The following is a 13,973-nucleotide window of genomic DNA, read 5'->3' as shown; positions in this document are numbered from 1 at the left end:
ATACTTACCTGGCAGGGGAGATACCATGATCACAAAGGTGGTTTTCCCAGGGCGAGGCTTATCCATTGCACTCCGGATGTGCTGACCCCTGCGATTTCCCCAAATGCGGGAAACTCGACTGCATAATTTGTGGTAGTGGGGGACTGCGTTCGCGCTCTCCCCTGATGACCTGTGTCAAAAAGTCAGACGTTGTGCTTTCCGCCACCCACCACCGAGGTCACTCACCCCACAGACGTGGCTAGGGCAGGGCAAGTGCGACGGTGCGCCTGTCGGGGCTCGCAGCGACACAAAGCAGGAGACATACGCACCTTGGGAGCTGCGCAGAGTAGGAAGCTTCCCACGACGTGCGCGTCGACACGGTAACCCCCGCACGGAACCGCTTTGGAGGAACGCGTTTCCGGACGCGGCACCGCTTTGGAGGAACGCGTTTCCGGACGCGGCCACCGGAGAGTTTACTATCTCTCTGTAGAAACAAGGGGGAAGCGTGCTGTTGTTGTCCTCTTCACGCTACGGGTTTTTCTTCCTTAGCTTACACATGCTGGTTTCAGAAAAAGCGCATCTTATTGGTGCTGTGTAGGGTTCTTTCACAAAGGAAGCTCTCTCGCTGTGTATTTGGGGGACTGGTTTCTTGAGATGAAGTCTCACCATGTAACCTACGGCAGTTCAAGACGCACGGTGGCACTATTTGACATGCCACCACATACCACTCAGGATCTTGGCTGCTTCCTTTAGACACACACTCATTATGTAAACCAGGCTGGTTTTCAAGGTTGCGACATTGCCGAGTAGCATAGCCTCACACTCTGACCAGGCTTGTTTCAGCAATGTTCCCAGACCCTGTGTTTTTCGAAATAGGGTCTTCATAAACTGCCGAACTGCCCGGGATTGGCCTCTTAACTTGCAATCTTCCTCGGGCTCCCAGACTTGAGCAAAGCTTCAAGAGCTTTTTTTCATCTATGAAGATCGTTCCAACACAGAATGGTGTCAGGAAATGCTGCTTATATTTTTCTATCTTCAACTCTAATAGTGACTCTGATAGGAATTCTAGAGCCTACATGACTCATGGTTAATATTGTAATACTGGAGAGCCGGGCGCGGTGGCTCACGCCTGTAGCCTGTAATCCCAGCACTCGGGAGGAGGCTGAGGTAGGAGGATCATTGCGAGTTCGAGACCAGCTTAGGCTACAAAGTGAGCTGAAGGCCAGCCTGAACTGCCTATCCACACACCCTGTCTCAAAAAGACCAAAAAAAAAAAAAAAAAAAAAAAAAAATTAATACTGGAGAAAGTGGTTCCTCCACCTAGTATTCCAAATGGGTCTCTTAACCATCTTATGCCACGAGACCTCACTGAGCCATTCAAATTGTGAACCGCCAGAGCATTCTTAATATAAAGAACGCTGGAGAAAATAAAATCTCAAAGAGCATGGAGACACACACCTCTAGGCCCAGCACTCTGGGAGGCTGAGGAAGAAAGATCCCAAGTTAAAGAGTCCAACCTGGGCACTTTAGCGCTCAATCAAGGCCCTATTTCCAGAGGACCGCCTCACCTTCTTGGACATCTTCCCGGCCATCATCGTGTTCCCCTTTGCCTTGAGGAAGAAGAGATGTCCCAAGGGTGGCCCATGCCCTTCACCTAACAGAGCACACCAGGCTTCCTGAGGGCTAGCTCTCTTTTCTAATGTAAATGCCGTGTACAGCAGTGCTTTGAGGTTTTTGTTTTCTGTGTGCACAGTGGTTTTATCTGCCCAAGCTTCAGGACTGCTCCTAACGCAAGGTGGGATAGCTTTGGTATGTGCCAGACTAGGTCTCAGCAACACTGCTCTCTCCAGGTGAACGCTCAAGAAAGCACTGCTTCTTTGGGTTTTTGGTTTTGTTTCGCAATCTTCAGTTTAAGAAAGGTGAGAAATACTGGTTTGTTTTGTTTATTTGTTTTGTTGAGACAAGGTTTTTCTAGGTTACTCAGCCTGGTCTGAGCTTTTTTTTTTTTTGACAGTGTCTTGCAGTTCAGGCTGGCTTTGAGCTCGCTTATAGCCCAAGCTGGTTTTGAACTCGCAAGGATCTTCCCGCCTGGCTTCAAGAAATGCTATTTTAAAGAAATGAGGATTTAGCTTAATGGCACAGTGTCTGCCTGGCAAGTGTGACATCCTGAGTTTGATTCCCGGTACCCGAAAAAAAAAATTCAAATGAACGAGATTCATACCATGAAAAATAAAGCCGGGTAGATGCTTGTACCACACTGAGCTACATCTCGGCCCAGGGATTTTGCACTTTTGTATATAAAGGCAAATACAACCCATTACACACATTTTCTCAAGAATTTCTCCTCAGGAAAGAGGATTTGCCGAGCATGGTGGCACATGCCTGTAATCCCAGAACTCTGGGAGGCAGAGGCAGAAGGGTCACAGCTCCAAGCCTAGCCCAGGTAATTTAGCAAGACCCTGTCAAAAACTTAAGTGTGAAAGCCCAGGGTTCAATCCTAGAACTACAGTACGTAACATTTTTAAAACATTTACAGCACCATTCAGTAAGTTCAACCTAAATTGAAGTGGTCAATGGCAAAACCGCCTGTTACTGCCTTTACCCAAGAAGAAACTGTCTCCACGACGAGTCCCAGCTTGGAGCCACCAAAGAAAGCTAACTCCCAGGGAAACTGGACAACACTGGCTTCCTCAGTTTACATGTCAACGATTCGGAGATGGTGAAGCTCTCGGGGAAAGTCGCAAGACTGTGAAACTGGCTAAGAGGCAGAACTCCTCAGTGCTGGAGTGAAAATCAAAGCTGCAATCCCAGCACTCATTTAGCTGTTAGAGGAGATCTTTCCACGGTGCGCGTTATCAGGGACCCGTGCAGTGAATTCCTGATCTCCTGTCCAGAGTTACAATGCAGGGCAAAAAAGAGAAAGAGCAAGAGACAAAAATTGCAAGAAATGAGTTCGATCCCCAGTACGGGGGCGAGGGCGGCGGCGGGGGGGGGGGGCGGCGGCAAGAAAATGGGGCTCTAAACGACCGATCGACGTTTTCTGGGAACAAAGACCAAGAGGCTTAGGACACTATTTTATTATTCCGTACAAGGGGATGGATGTGGTGCTTTTCCTGGAACAGCTTAGCAGTAATAGTTGAATGGGCAAGTTTAACATCCTAGACAAGACTCACCGCCACGCCTGGGTAGCAGTTTTCCTTGTACTGTTCTCAGCGGACTTCATCCTGGTTTCTGAGTTTCACAGTCTCTTTCACTGTGAAGCAGCAGAATTTCCCCCTTCCAAAACTGGCTGAAGAGGCAGGGCAAGAAAGGCCTCTCCCACTGATACCGGACTCCGCAGTTCTTGCGGGGAGAGGCAACTTGAAGCCTGACTCACACCCGGTGAGGAGTAACGGCGCTGCTGAACGCCCATGGACGGATGCGCGGACTCTCACAGAGACAAGTACACGGAAGTGAAACTTACATCACTTACCTAGTCACGTGGTCCTGGCTCAGTTAAAATCGGCAACGTAGTGTCCCCGACCCTGCCTACGACGCCAGGCAGACGCGTTCCGTAACTACGTCGCCAGACAGACGCGTTCCGTAACTGCGTCGCCAGACAGACGCGTTCCGTAACTGCGTCGCCAGACGTGTTCCGTACTTCCGTCGCCAGACGTCTTCCGTAACTGCGTCGCCAGACGTGATCCTGTAACTGCGCCGCCAGACGTGTTACGTAATTACGTCGCCAGACAGACGTGCTCCGTAACTGCGTCGCCAGACAGACGTGATCCTGTAACTGCGTCGCCAGACGTGTTTTGTACTTCCGACGCTAGAGGTCGCTACACGTGTTCTCTAACCGCGTCGCTAACTGCATCCCCAGACAGACGTATTCCGTACCTACCTCCAGTATTTAACTGCATTACCCGCCCGACAGACGTATTCCGTACCTACCCCCAGTATTTAACTGCATTACCCGCCCGACAGACGTATTCCGTACCTACCCCCAGTATTTAACTGCATTACCCGCCCGACAGACGTATTCCGTACCTACCCCCAGTATTTAACTGCATTACCCGCCCGACAGACGTATTCCGTACCTACCCCCAGTATTTAACTGCATTACCCGCCCGACAGACGTATTCCGTACCTACCCCCAGTATTTAACTGCATTACCCGCCCGACAGACGTATTCCGTACCTACCCCCAGTATTTAACTGCATTACCCGCAAGACAGACGTATTCCGTACCTACCCCCAGTATTTAACTGCATTACTCGCCAGACACACGTATTCCGTAACCACCCCGAGTTATTTACACGTACGACCACCCACCCGCAAGCAGCACAGCTGTACATACCCTCAAAGCATCAGCATCAAATAAGGCCGTCTAACTTTAGAAACGCACAACACCAGGGGAGAGCGCGAACGCAGTCCCCCACTACCACAAATTATGCAGTCGAGTTTCCCACATTTGGGGAAATCGCAGGGGTCAGCACATCCGCAGTGCAATGGATAAGCCTCGCCCTGGGAAAACCACCTTCGTGATCATGGTGTCTCCCCTGCCAGGTAAGTATGAATGTCTCTGCTCCCCCAACGTATGCCTTGGAGTCGGACACACTTTGAACGCATGGCCACCTGCCACACGCGGCCCCTACGCACTCGGACCCCTCTGTCTGTCCTCCCCGCTCAAGAAAACCACCCCCACACTATCTGAAGATTGCCCACGCGTGATCGGGAGACCCGCGGTCAGCGCGACCGCCAGCCTCTGCGCGCCGGCTCATCTGCATACACCACGCCCCCGGTGACGTGTCCCCTCGCCTTCCCCGCAGAAGTCCTAGTAGGAGAGGTCCGCTCTGATTTACAGCTACTAGGAGCCTGCTTCTCTGCTCTGAGCTTGATAGCAGGACTGAGTAGTTGGATCTTCTCGCTGTCTCTGCCCCGCGCTGGGAAATCCTAGTCTCACCGGCCAGCCAGCCTTGGGGACTTCTTAGTGTTTCTCCGTCTCGCCGGCCGCCCCCACGCCGGCTGTCGGGCGGGGGCGCGCGCGGGCTCTCGCACCATAAGGGCCTCACCATAGATGCTACTCCTGTGATGGTATAAACATGAGTATAAACATGGGTACACATCTGTCGCTGTGGTATGATGTTTTTAATTCTTTTGGGAAGATACCCAGAATGGAAATAGCTGGATTGAATGGGACCTCCAATCCTAGTTTTTTGAGGAATCTACAAGCTGAAATTCCATAGTGGTTGCACCAGTCTGCATTCCCACCAACAGTGGAAAAGAGCTCCTTTTTCCCCCACAGTTCCTCCAGGATTTGTTATTGCTTGATTTCTTCATAATAGCCATTCTTTCCAGGATGAGCTAGAATCTCAGTGTTGTTTTAATTTACATCTCTTGACTGACCAGTGATGTGGAATATTTTTTCACCTATTTCTTTGCTGTTTGTATTTCTTGTATTCATCTGAGACATGTGTATGAATGGACTTTAAATCTGGAAGGACTGGTTTTTTTTGTTTTTTTGTTTTTTTTTTTTAGTTCTTTGTATGTTCTTGATATTAAGCCTTTGTCTGAGGAACAGCTGGCAAACATTTTCTCCTGTGTTGTGCGTTGTCTCTTCACTCTGTTGGTGATTTCTTTTTCCTTGAAAAAGCTTTTCAGCAGGGTGGGATCCTATTTGTTGATTCTTCGCAATAGTTCCTATGCAATCTGTGTTTTGTTTATAAAGTCTTTGCCTACATCAATGTCTTCAAGAGTTTTACGTACTCTTATCTTCCAGTAGATTTAATGTTTCTGTTTTAATATTAAGGTCTTTGATCCATTCTGATTTTAGCTTACTACATAGTGAAAGGTATGGGTCCAGTTTTAATTTATGGCATGTGTAGAGCCAGTTTTTCCAGCACCATTTATTAAAGAGGCTACCTTTCTTCAGTGAATGTGTTTGACACTTTTGTCAAAGTTAAGGTGGAGTTGTTTCTGCATCTTCTAACCTATTCCACTGAACTTTGAGTTCAGTGATATGCCATTCAGGTTGGCCTCAACCTCACTTTGTAGTTAATGATATGCCATTCAGGTTGGCCTCAACCTCACTTTGTAGTTAATGATATGCCATTCAGGTTGGCCTCAACCTCACTTTGTAGTTAATGGCATATTATGACCCTGTCTCAGAAAAATAAACAAAAAACTAGGAATCAATCTAAGTAAGGATGTAAAAGACCTCTACACTGAAAATTACAATACTCTGAAAAAGGAGATTGAAGAGGATACTAGAAAATGGAGAGAGATCCCGTGCTCTTGGATAGGAAGAACCAATATATTGAAATTGAATATATTGAATATATTTCAATATATTGAATATATTTCAATATATTGAACCAATATATTGAAACCAATATATTGAAAAACACAGATTGCATAGGAACTATTGCGAAGAATCAACAAATAGGATCCCACCCTGCTGAAAAGCTTTTTCAAGGAAAAAGAAATCACCAACAGAGTGAAGAGACAACGCACAACACAGGAGAAAATGTTTGCCAGCTGTTCCTCAGACAAAGGCTTAATATCAAGAACATACAAAGAACTAAAAAAAAAAAACAAAAAAACAAAAAAAACCAGTCCTTCCAGATTTAAAGTCCATTCATACACATGTCTCAGATGAATACAAGAAATACAAACAGCAAAGAAATAGGTGAAAAAATATTCCACATCACTGGTCAGTCAAGAGATGTAAATTAAAACAACACTGAGATTCTAGCTCATCCTGGAAAGAATGGCTATTATGAAGAAATCAAGCAATAACAAATCCTGGAGGAACTGTGGGGGAAAAAGGAGCTCTTTTCCACTGTTGGTGGGAATGCAGACTGGTGCAACCACTATGGAATTTCAGCTTGTAGATTCCTCAAAAAACTAGGATTGGAGGTCCCATTCAATCCAGCTATTTCCATTCTGGGTATCTTCCCAAAAGAATTAAAAACATCATACCACAGCGACAGATGTGTACCCATGTTTATACTCATGTTTATACCATCACAGGAGTAGCATCTATGGTGAGGCCCTTATGGTGCGAGAGCCCGCGCGCGCCCCCGCCCGACAGCCGGCGTGGGGGCGGCCGGCGAGACGGAGAAACACTAAGAAGTCCCCAAGGCTGGCTGGCCGGTGAGACTAGGATTTCCCAGCGCGGGGCAGAGACAGCGAGAAGATCCAACTACTCAGTCCTGCTATCAAGCTCAGAGCAGAGAAGCAGGCTCCTAGTAGCTGTAAATCAGAGCGGACCTCTCCTACTAGGACTTCTGCGGGGAAGGCGAGGGGACACGTCACCGGGGGCGTGGTGTATGCAGATGAGCCGGCGCGCAGAGGCTGGCGGTCGCGCTGACCGCGGGTCTCCCGATCACGCGTGGGCAATCTTCAGATAGTGTGGGGGTGGTTTTCTTGAGCGGGGAGGACAGACAGAGGGGTCCGAGTGCGTAGGGGCCGCGTGTGGCAGGTGGCCATGCGTTCAAAGTGTGTCCGACTCCAAGGCATACGTTGGGGGAGCAGAGACATTCATACTTACCTGGCAGGGGAGACACCATGATCACGAAGGTGGTTTTCCCAGGGCGAGGCTTATCCATTGCACTGCGGATGTGCTGACCCCTGCGATTTCCCCAAATGTGGGAAACTCGACTGCATAATTTGTGGTAGTGGGGGACTGCGTTCGCGCTCTCCCCTGGTGTTGTGCGTTTCTAAAGTTAGACGGCCTTATTTGATGCTGATGCTTTGAGGGTATGTACAGCTGTGCTGCTTGCGGGTGGGTGGTCGTACGTGTAAATAACTCGGGGTGGTTACGGAATACGTGTGTCTGGCGAGTAATGCAGTTAAATACTGGGGGTAGGTACGGAATACGTCTGTCTTGCGGGTAATGCAGTTAAATACTGGGGGTAGGTACGGAATACGTCTGTCGGGCGGGTAATGCAGTTAAATACTGGGGGTAGGTACGGAATACGTCTGTCGGGCGGGTAATGCAGTTAAATACTGGGGGTAGGTACGGAATACGTCTGTCGGGCGGGTAATGCAGTTAAATACTGGGGGTAGGTACGGAATACGTCTGTCGGGCGGGTAATGCAGTTAAATACTGGGGGTAGGTACGGAATACGTCTGTCGGGCGGGTAATGCAGTTAAATACTGGGGGTAGGTACGGAATACGTCTGTCGGGCGGGTAATGCAGTTAAATACTGGAGGTAGGTACGGAATACGTCTGTCTGGGGATGCAGTTAGCGACGCGGTTAGAGAACACGTGTAGCGACCTCTAGCGTCGGAAGTACAAAACACGTCTGGCGACGCAGTTACAGGATCACGTCTGTCTGGCGACGCAGTTACGGAGCACGTCTGTCTGGCGACGTAATTACGTAACACGTCTGGCGGCGCAGTTACAGGATCACGTCTGGCGACGCAGTTACGGAAGACGTCTGGCGACGGAAGTACGGAACACGTCTGGCGACGCAGTTACGGAACGCGTCTGTCTGGCGACGCAGTTACGGAACGCGTCTGTCTGGCGACGTAGTTACGGAACGCGTCTGCCTGGCGTCGTAGGCAGGGTCGGGGACACTACGTTGCCGATTTTAACTGAGCCAGGACCACGTGACTAGGTAAGTGATGTAAGTTTCACTTCCGTGTACTTGTCTCTGTGAGAGTCCGCGCATCCGTCCATGGGCGTTCAGCAGCGCCGTTACTCCTCACCGGGTGTGAGTCAGGCTTCAAGTTGCCTCTCCCCGCAAGAACTGCGGAGTCCGGTATCAGTGGGAGAGGCCTTTCTTGCCCTGCCTCTTCAGCCAGTTTTGGAAGGGGGAAATTCTGCTGCTTCACAGTGAAAGAGACTGTGAAACTCAGAAACCAGGATGAAGTCCGCTGAGAACAGTACAAGGAAAACTGCTACCCAGGCGTGGCGGTGAGTCTTGTCTAGGATGTTAAACTTGCCCATTCAACTATTACTGCTAAGCTGTTCCAGGAAAAGCACCACATCCATCCCCTTGTACGGAATAATAAAATAGTGTCCTAAGCCTCTTGGTCTTTGTTCCCAGAAAACGTCGATCGGTCGTTTAGAGCCCCATTTTCTTGCCGCCGCCCCCCCCCCCCGCCGCCGCCCTCGCCCCCGTACTGGGGATCGAACTCATTTCTTGCAATTTTTGTCTCTTGCTCTTTCTCTTTTTTGCCCTGCATTGTAACTCTGGACAGGAGATCAGGAATTCACTGCACGGGTCCCTGATAACGCGCACCGTGGAAAGATCTCCTCTAACAGCTAAATGAGTGCTGGGATTGCAGCTTTGATTTTCACTCCAGCACTGAGGAGTTCTGCCTCTTAGCCAGTTTCACAGTCTTGCGACTTTCCCCGAGAGCTTCACCATCTCCGAATCGTTGACATGTAAACTGAGGAAGCCAGTGTTGTCCAGTTTCCCTGGGAGTTAGCTTTCTTTGGTGGCTCCAAGCTGGGACTCGTCGTGGAGACAGTTTCTTCTTGGGTAAAGGCAGTAACAGGCGGTTTTGCCATTGACCACTTCAATTTAGGTTGAACTTACTGAATGGTGCTGTAAATGTTTTAAAAATGTTACGTACTGTAGTTCTAGGATTGAACCCTGGGCTTTCACACTTAAGTTTTTGACAGGGTCTTGCTAAATTACCTGGGCTAGGCTTGGAGCTGTGACCCTTCTGCCTCTGCCTCCCAGAGTTCTGGGATTACAGGCATGTGCCACCATGCTCGGCAAATCCTCTTTCCTGAGGAGAAATTCTTGAGAAAATGTGTGTAATGGGTTGTATTTGCCTTTATATACAAAAGTGCAAAATCCCTGGGCCGAGATGTAGCTCAGTGTGGTACAAGCATCTACCCGGCTTTATTTTTCATGGTATGAATCTCGTTCATTTGAATTTTTTTTTTCGGGTACCGGGAATCAAACTCAGGATGTCACACTTGCCAGGCAGACACTGTGCCATTAAGCTAAATCCTCATTTCTTTAAAATAGCATTTCTTGAAGCCAGGCGGGAAGATCCTTGCGAGTTCAAAACCAGCTTGGGCTATAAGCGAGCTCAAAGCCAGCCTGAACTGCAAGACACTGTCAAAAAAAAAAAAAGCTCAGACCAGGCTGAGTAACCTAGAAAAACCTTGTCTCAACAAAACAAATAAACAAAACAAACCAGTATTTCTCACCTTTCTTAAACTGAAGATTGCGAAACAAAACCAAAAACCCAAAGAAGCAGTGCTTTCTTGAGCGTTCACCTGGAGAGAGCAGTGTTGCTGAGACCTAGTCTGGCACATACCAAAGCTATCCCACCTTGCGTTAGGAGCAGTCCTGAAGCTTGGGCAGATAAAACCACTGTGCACACAGAAAACAAAAACCTCAAAGCACTGCTGTACACGGCATTTACATTAGAAAAGAGAGCTAGCCCTCAGGAAGCCTGGTGTGCTCTGTTAGGTGAAGGGCATGGGCCACCCTTGGGACATCTCTTCTTCCTCAAGGCAAAGGGGAACACGATGATGGCCGGGAAGATGTCCAAGAAGGTGAGGCGGTCCTCTGGAAATAGGGCCTTGATTGAGCGCTAAAGTGCCCAGGTTGGACTCTTTAACTTGGGATCTTTCTTCCTCAGCCTCCCAGAGTGCTGGGCCTAGAGGTGTGTGTCTCCATGCTCTTTGAGATTTTATTTTCTCCAGCGTTCTTTATATTAAGAATGCTCTGGCGGTTCACAATTTGAATGGCTCAGTGAGGTCTCGTGGCATAAGATGGTTAAGAGACCCATTTGGAATACTAGGTGGAGGAACCACTTTCTCCAGTATTAATTTTTTTTTTTTTTTTTTTTTTTTTTTGGTCTTTTTGAGACAGGGTGTGTGGATAGGCAGTTCAGGCTGGCCTTCAGCTCACTTTGTAGCCTAAGCTGGTCTCGAACTCGCAATGATCCTCCTACCTCAGCCTCCTCCCGAGTGCTGGGATTACAGGCTACAGGCGTGAGCCACCGCGCCCGGCTCTCCAGTATTACAATATTAACCATGAGTCATGTAGGCTCTAGAATTCCTATCAGAGTCACTATTAGAGTTGAAGATAGAAAAATATAAGCAGCATTTCCTGACACCATTCTGTGTTGGAACGATCTTCATAGATGAAAAAAAGCTCTTGAAGCTTTGCTCAAGTCTGGGAGCCCGAGGAAGATTGCAAGTTAAGAGGCCAATCCCGGGCAGTTCGGCAGTTTATGAAGACCCTATTTCGAAAAACACAGGGTCTGGGAACATTGCTGAAACAAGCCTGGTCAGAGTGTGAGGCTATGCTACTCGGCAATGTCGCAACCTTGAAAACCAGCCTGGTTTACATAATGAGTGTGTGTCTAAAGGAAGCAGCCAAGATCCTGAGTGGTATGTGGTGGCATGTCAAATAGTGCCACCGTGCGTCTTGAACTGCCGTAGGTTACATGGTGAGACTTCATCTCAAGAAACCAGTCCCCCAAATACACAGCGAGAGAGCTTCCTTTGTGAAAGAACCCTACACAGCACCAATAAGATGCGCTTTTTCTGAAACCAGCATGTGTAAGCTAAGGAAGAAAAACCCGTAGCGTGAAGAGGACAACAACAGCACGCTTCCCCCTTGTTTCTACAGAGAGATAGTAAACTCTCCGGTGGCCGCGTCCGGAAACGCGTTCCTCCAAAGCGGTGCCGCGTCCGGAAACGCGTTCCTCCAAAGCGGTTCCGTGCGGGGGTTACCGTGTCGACGCGCACGTCGTGGGAAGCTTCCTACTCTGCGCAGCTCCCAAGGTGCGTATGTCTCCTGCTTTGTGTCGCTGCGAGCCCCGACAGGCGCACCGTCGCACTTGCCCTGCCCTAGCCACGTCTGTGGGGTGAGTGACCTCGGTGGTGGGTGGCGGAAAGCACAACGTCTGACTTTTTGACACAGGTCATCAGGGGAGAGCGCGAACGCAGTCCCCCACTACCACAAATTATGCAGTCGAGTTTCCCGCATTTGGGGAAATCGCAGGGGTCAGCACATCCGGAGTGCAATGGATAAGCCTCGCCCTGGGAAAACCACCTTTGTGATCATGGTATCTCCCCTGCCAGGTAAGTATGAGCTGCTGCGCTCGCCTTTACCCACACCCTGGAATGCGACCTACTCTGCGGTCACGGTGACCTGCCTCACCGGGAATGGAGGACCCTCACCCATTCCCCCCAGACTCCTCTATCCCGTCTCTTGTCACAGAAAACCACTCGGTGCCATTCAGCTGTTGCCAACTCGCAACGTGACCGCTCAACCTGAGAAGGACCGGCATCCTTTGCGGGTTTTCTAATCTACATGAGCCACACCCTGTCTCTGACGTCACGGAAGTAGAGTACGCCCCTTCCGCCTGCCAAGGCACTGGACTGGATGGAGGCGGCTTCAAAACTTGACAGGAGTATGTGGAAGCTCTTTGTCTGTTCTCGATTGAAGCGGGGTTGCCAAAAGACGGGGTTGTGTTTTGTCCTCTCTCCCCCATGTTCTCTGACAGAGCGGGCTTATGGGCCGGGTTTGCCTCACTGTTTTAGAGAGGGAAGTTTCAGTCTATTATGTTGTGGTACAACTCATCCTTAGAGGACACTTGTGTTACAATGAGTTCTCTTTTTTTCCTCAGTCAAACATTAAATACTAAGGTTTATGTCACTTAAAAGAATATCGGTTTTTCGGGGCTGGGGATTTAGCTCAGCGGCATAAGCTCCTGCCTTGCAAGCAGGCAGTCGTGAGTTCGGTCCCTGGTAGCGATAAAAAGGAAAAAGAAAAAAGAAAAAAACAAAAGAAAAAGAAAATCGGTTTTCTCTAGGGTCTTTCTGAGTGGGCCTGTCATAAATTGCTTCCACAGGTGGGTATACATCAGCACTGAGGAGGCTAAAGCAGAAAGATTGCTTCAAGTTTGAAGCCAGCATTAATTATATAGCGTGACCCTGCCAAAACAAAACAAAACAAAAGCTTTAATATATTCAACATTTACACCTGGGAAATTGTTTTAAAAATCAAGATTTTGAGCCAGGCTTGGTGGCTTATGCCTATAATCTCAGCACTTGGAAGATGGAGGCTGGAGGATCATTGCAAATTCAAGGCCAGTCTGGGCTACAAAGTGAGCTCGAGGGCAGCCCAAACTACATAGGGACACCCTGTCTCAAGCGTGTGCGCGCGGGCGCGCACACACACACACATACACACACACACGAAAATATCAGGTGTAAGTACAAATTTCATCCACTATGCACATCACTGGAAAAGTATTTAAAATGCTTGAAAAATTTGTAAATATGCATTTGTGTTTTATAGTCAACCCACAATACCTGAAGTATTCCTTGTAATCTGTCCAACCTTCACTTGTGTCTAGATGCTGAGTCAGTCACCATTTTTTTCCTCCTCTGGCAGATTACTGCTAGATAGCCAGGTTGCACGAACAGGATCCAACTTCCCCAGCATCCTGTGTGCTGGGATTGCAAATATGCACCACCCCACCCAGCCACAATTTCTTTTGACAGCAAACAGAACTTTTAGACCTCTACTCTTCCAGTTGAGAAATGGAGTTGAATTCCCTGCCCTTGAATCTGGGTTGGCCTTAATGACTACCTTGACTGATGAAATGTGATAGAAGTGATGTCCAGGAGCCTGTGCATCCAGGCCACAGGAAACCTTGTGTCCTACAACTGGGTTCGAGAATCACCTGCACATTTTTAGGGAGGCTGAGGTCTAGAAGCCTGGTGCCTTTGCATGCGTAGTGGCCATACAGGAGGAAGCACAAGGATTTTCTCCAAACATACCTGAAACAAGTTTCCGTCTCCAGCTTCACATATCAAGGAGCAGAGCAGTCTCTGCCAAAATTGCAGATTTAGAAGCATAAGAAATAATTTCAAAGTCCTTAAATTTGGAGGGTTTTTTTTTTTTTTTTTGTACCAGGGATCAAACTCATGACTTTGTACTTGCCAGGCAAGTGTTTATGTCACTGAGCTAAATCCCTGGTCCTGAGGTGGTGCTTTTTGTGGCACAACAGTGCAGTGGAATA

At 48.6% G+C, this 13,973-nt stretch overlaps 4 non-coding genes across 4 annotated transcripts; 2 read left to right on the top strand and 2 right to left on the bottom strand.

Moving 5' to 3' along the window:
- Window positions 1-164, top strand: LOC111757383 (U1 spliceosomal RNA). The gene has a single exon (XR_002791746.2). It is a non-coding gene; the product is annotated as a U1 spliceosomal RNA (small nuclear RNA).
- Window positions 165-4,367: 4,203 nt separating this feature from the next.
- Window positions 4,368-4,531, bottom strand: LOC111757385 (U1 spliceosomal RNA). The gene has a single exon (XR_002791748.2). It is a non-coding gene; the product is annotated as a U1 spliceosomal RNA (small nuclear RNA).
- Window positions 4,532-7,501: 2,970 nt separating this feature from the next.
- Window positions 7,502-7,665, top strand: LOC111757384 (U1 spliceosomal RNA). The gene has a single exon (XR_002791747.2). It is a non-coding gene; the product is annotated as a U1 spliceosomal RNA (small nuclear RNA).
- A 4,203-nt stretch (window positions 7,666-11,868) lies between these two features.
- LOC111757382 (U1 spliceosomal RNA) lies at window positions 11,869-12,032 on the bottom strand. Its single transcript, XR_002791745.2, has one exon. It is a non-coding gene; the product is annotated as a U1 spliceosomal RNA (small nuclear RNA).
- Window positions 12,033-13,973: the final 1,941 nt, after the last annotated feature.

This window comes from Cavia porcellus, unplaced genomic scaffold (assembly GCF_034190915.1).
Source record: "Cavia porcellus strain 051 isolate PalLab524CR breed Dunkin Hartley unplaced genomic scaffold, mCavPor4.1 scaffold_1, whole genome shotgun sequence".
In the NCBI taxonomy this organism is placed as follows: Eukaryota; Metazoa; Chordata; class Mammalia; order Rodentia; family Caviidae; genus Cavia; species Cavia porcellus.
Note: the sequence above shows the minus strand (reverse complement) of the source record. Positions and strands in the feature narration are given on the sequence as shown.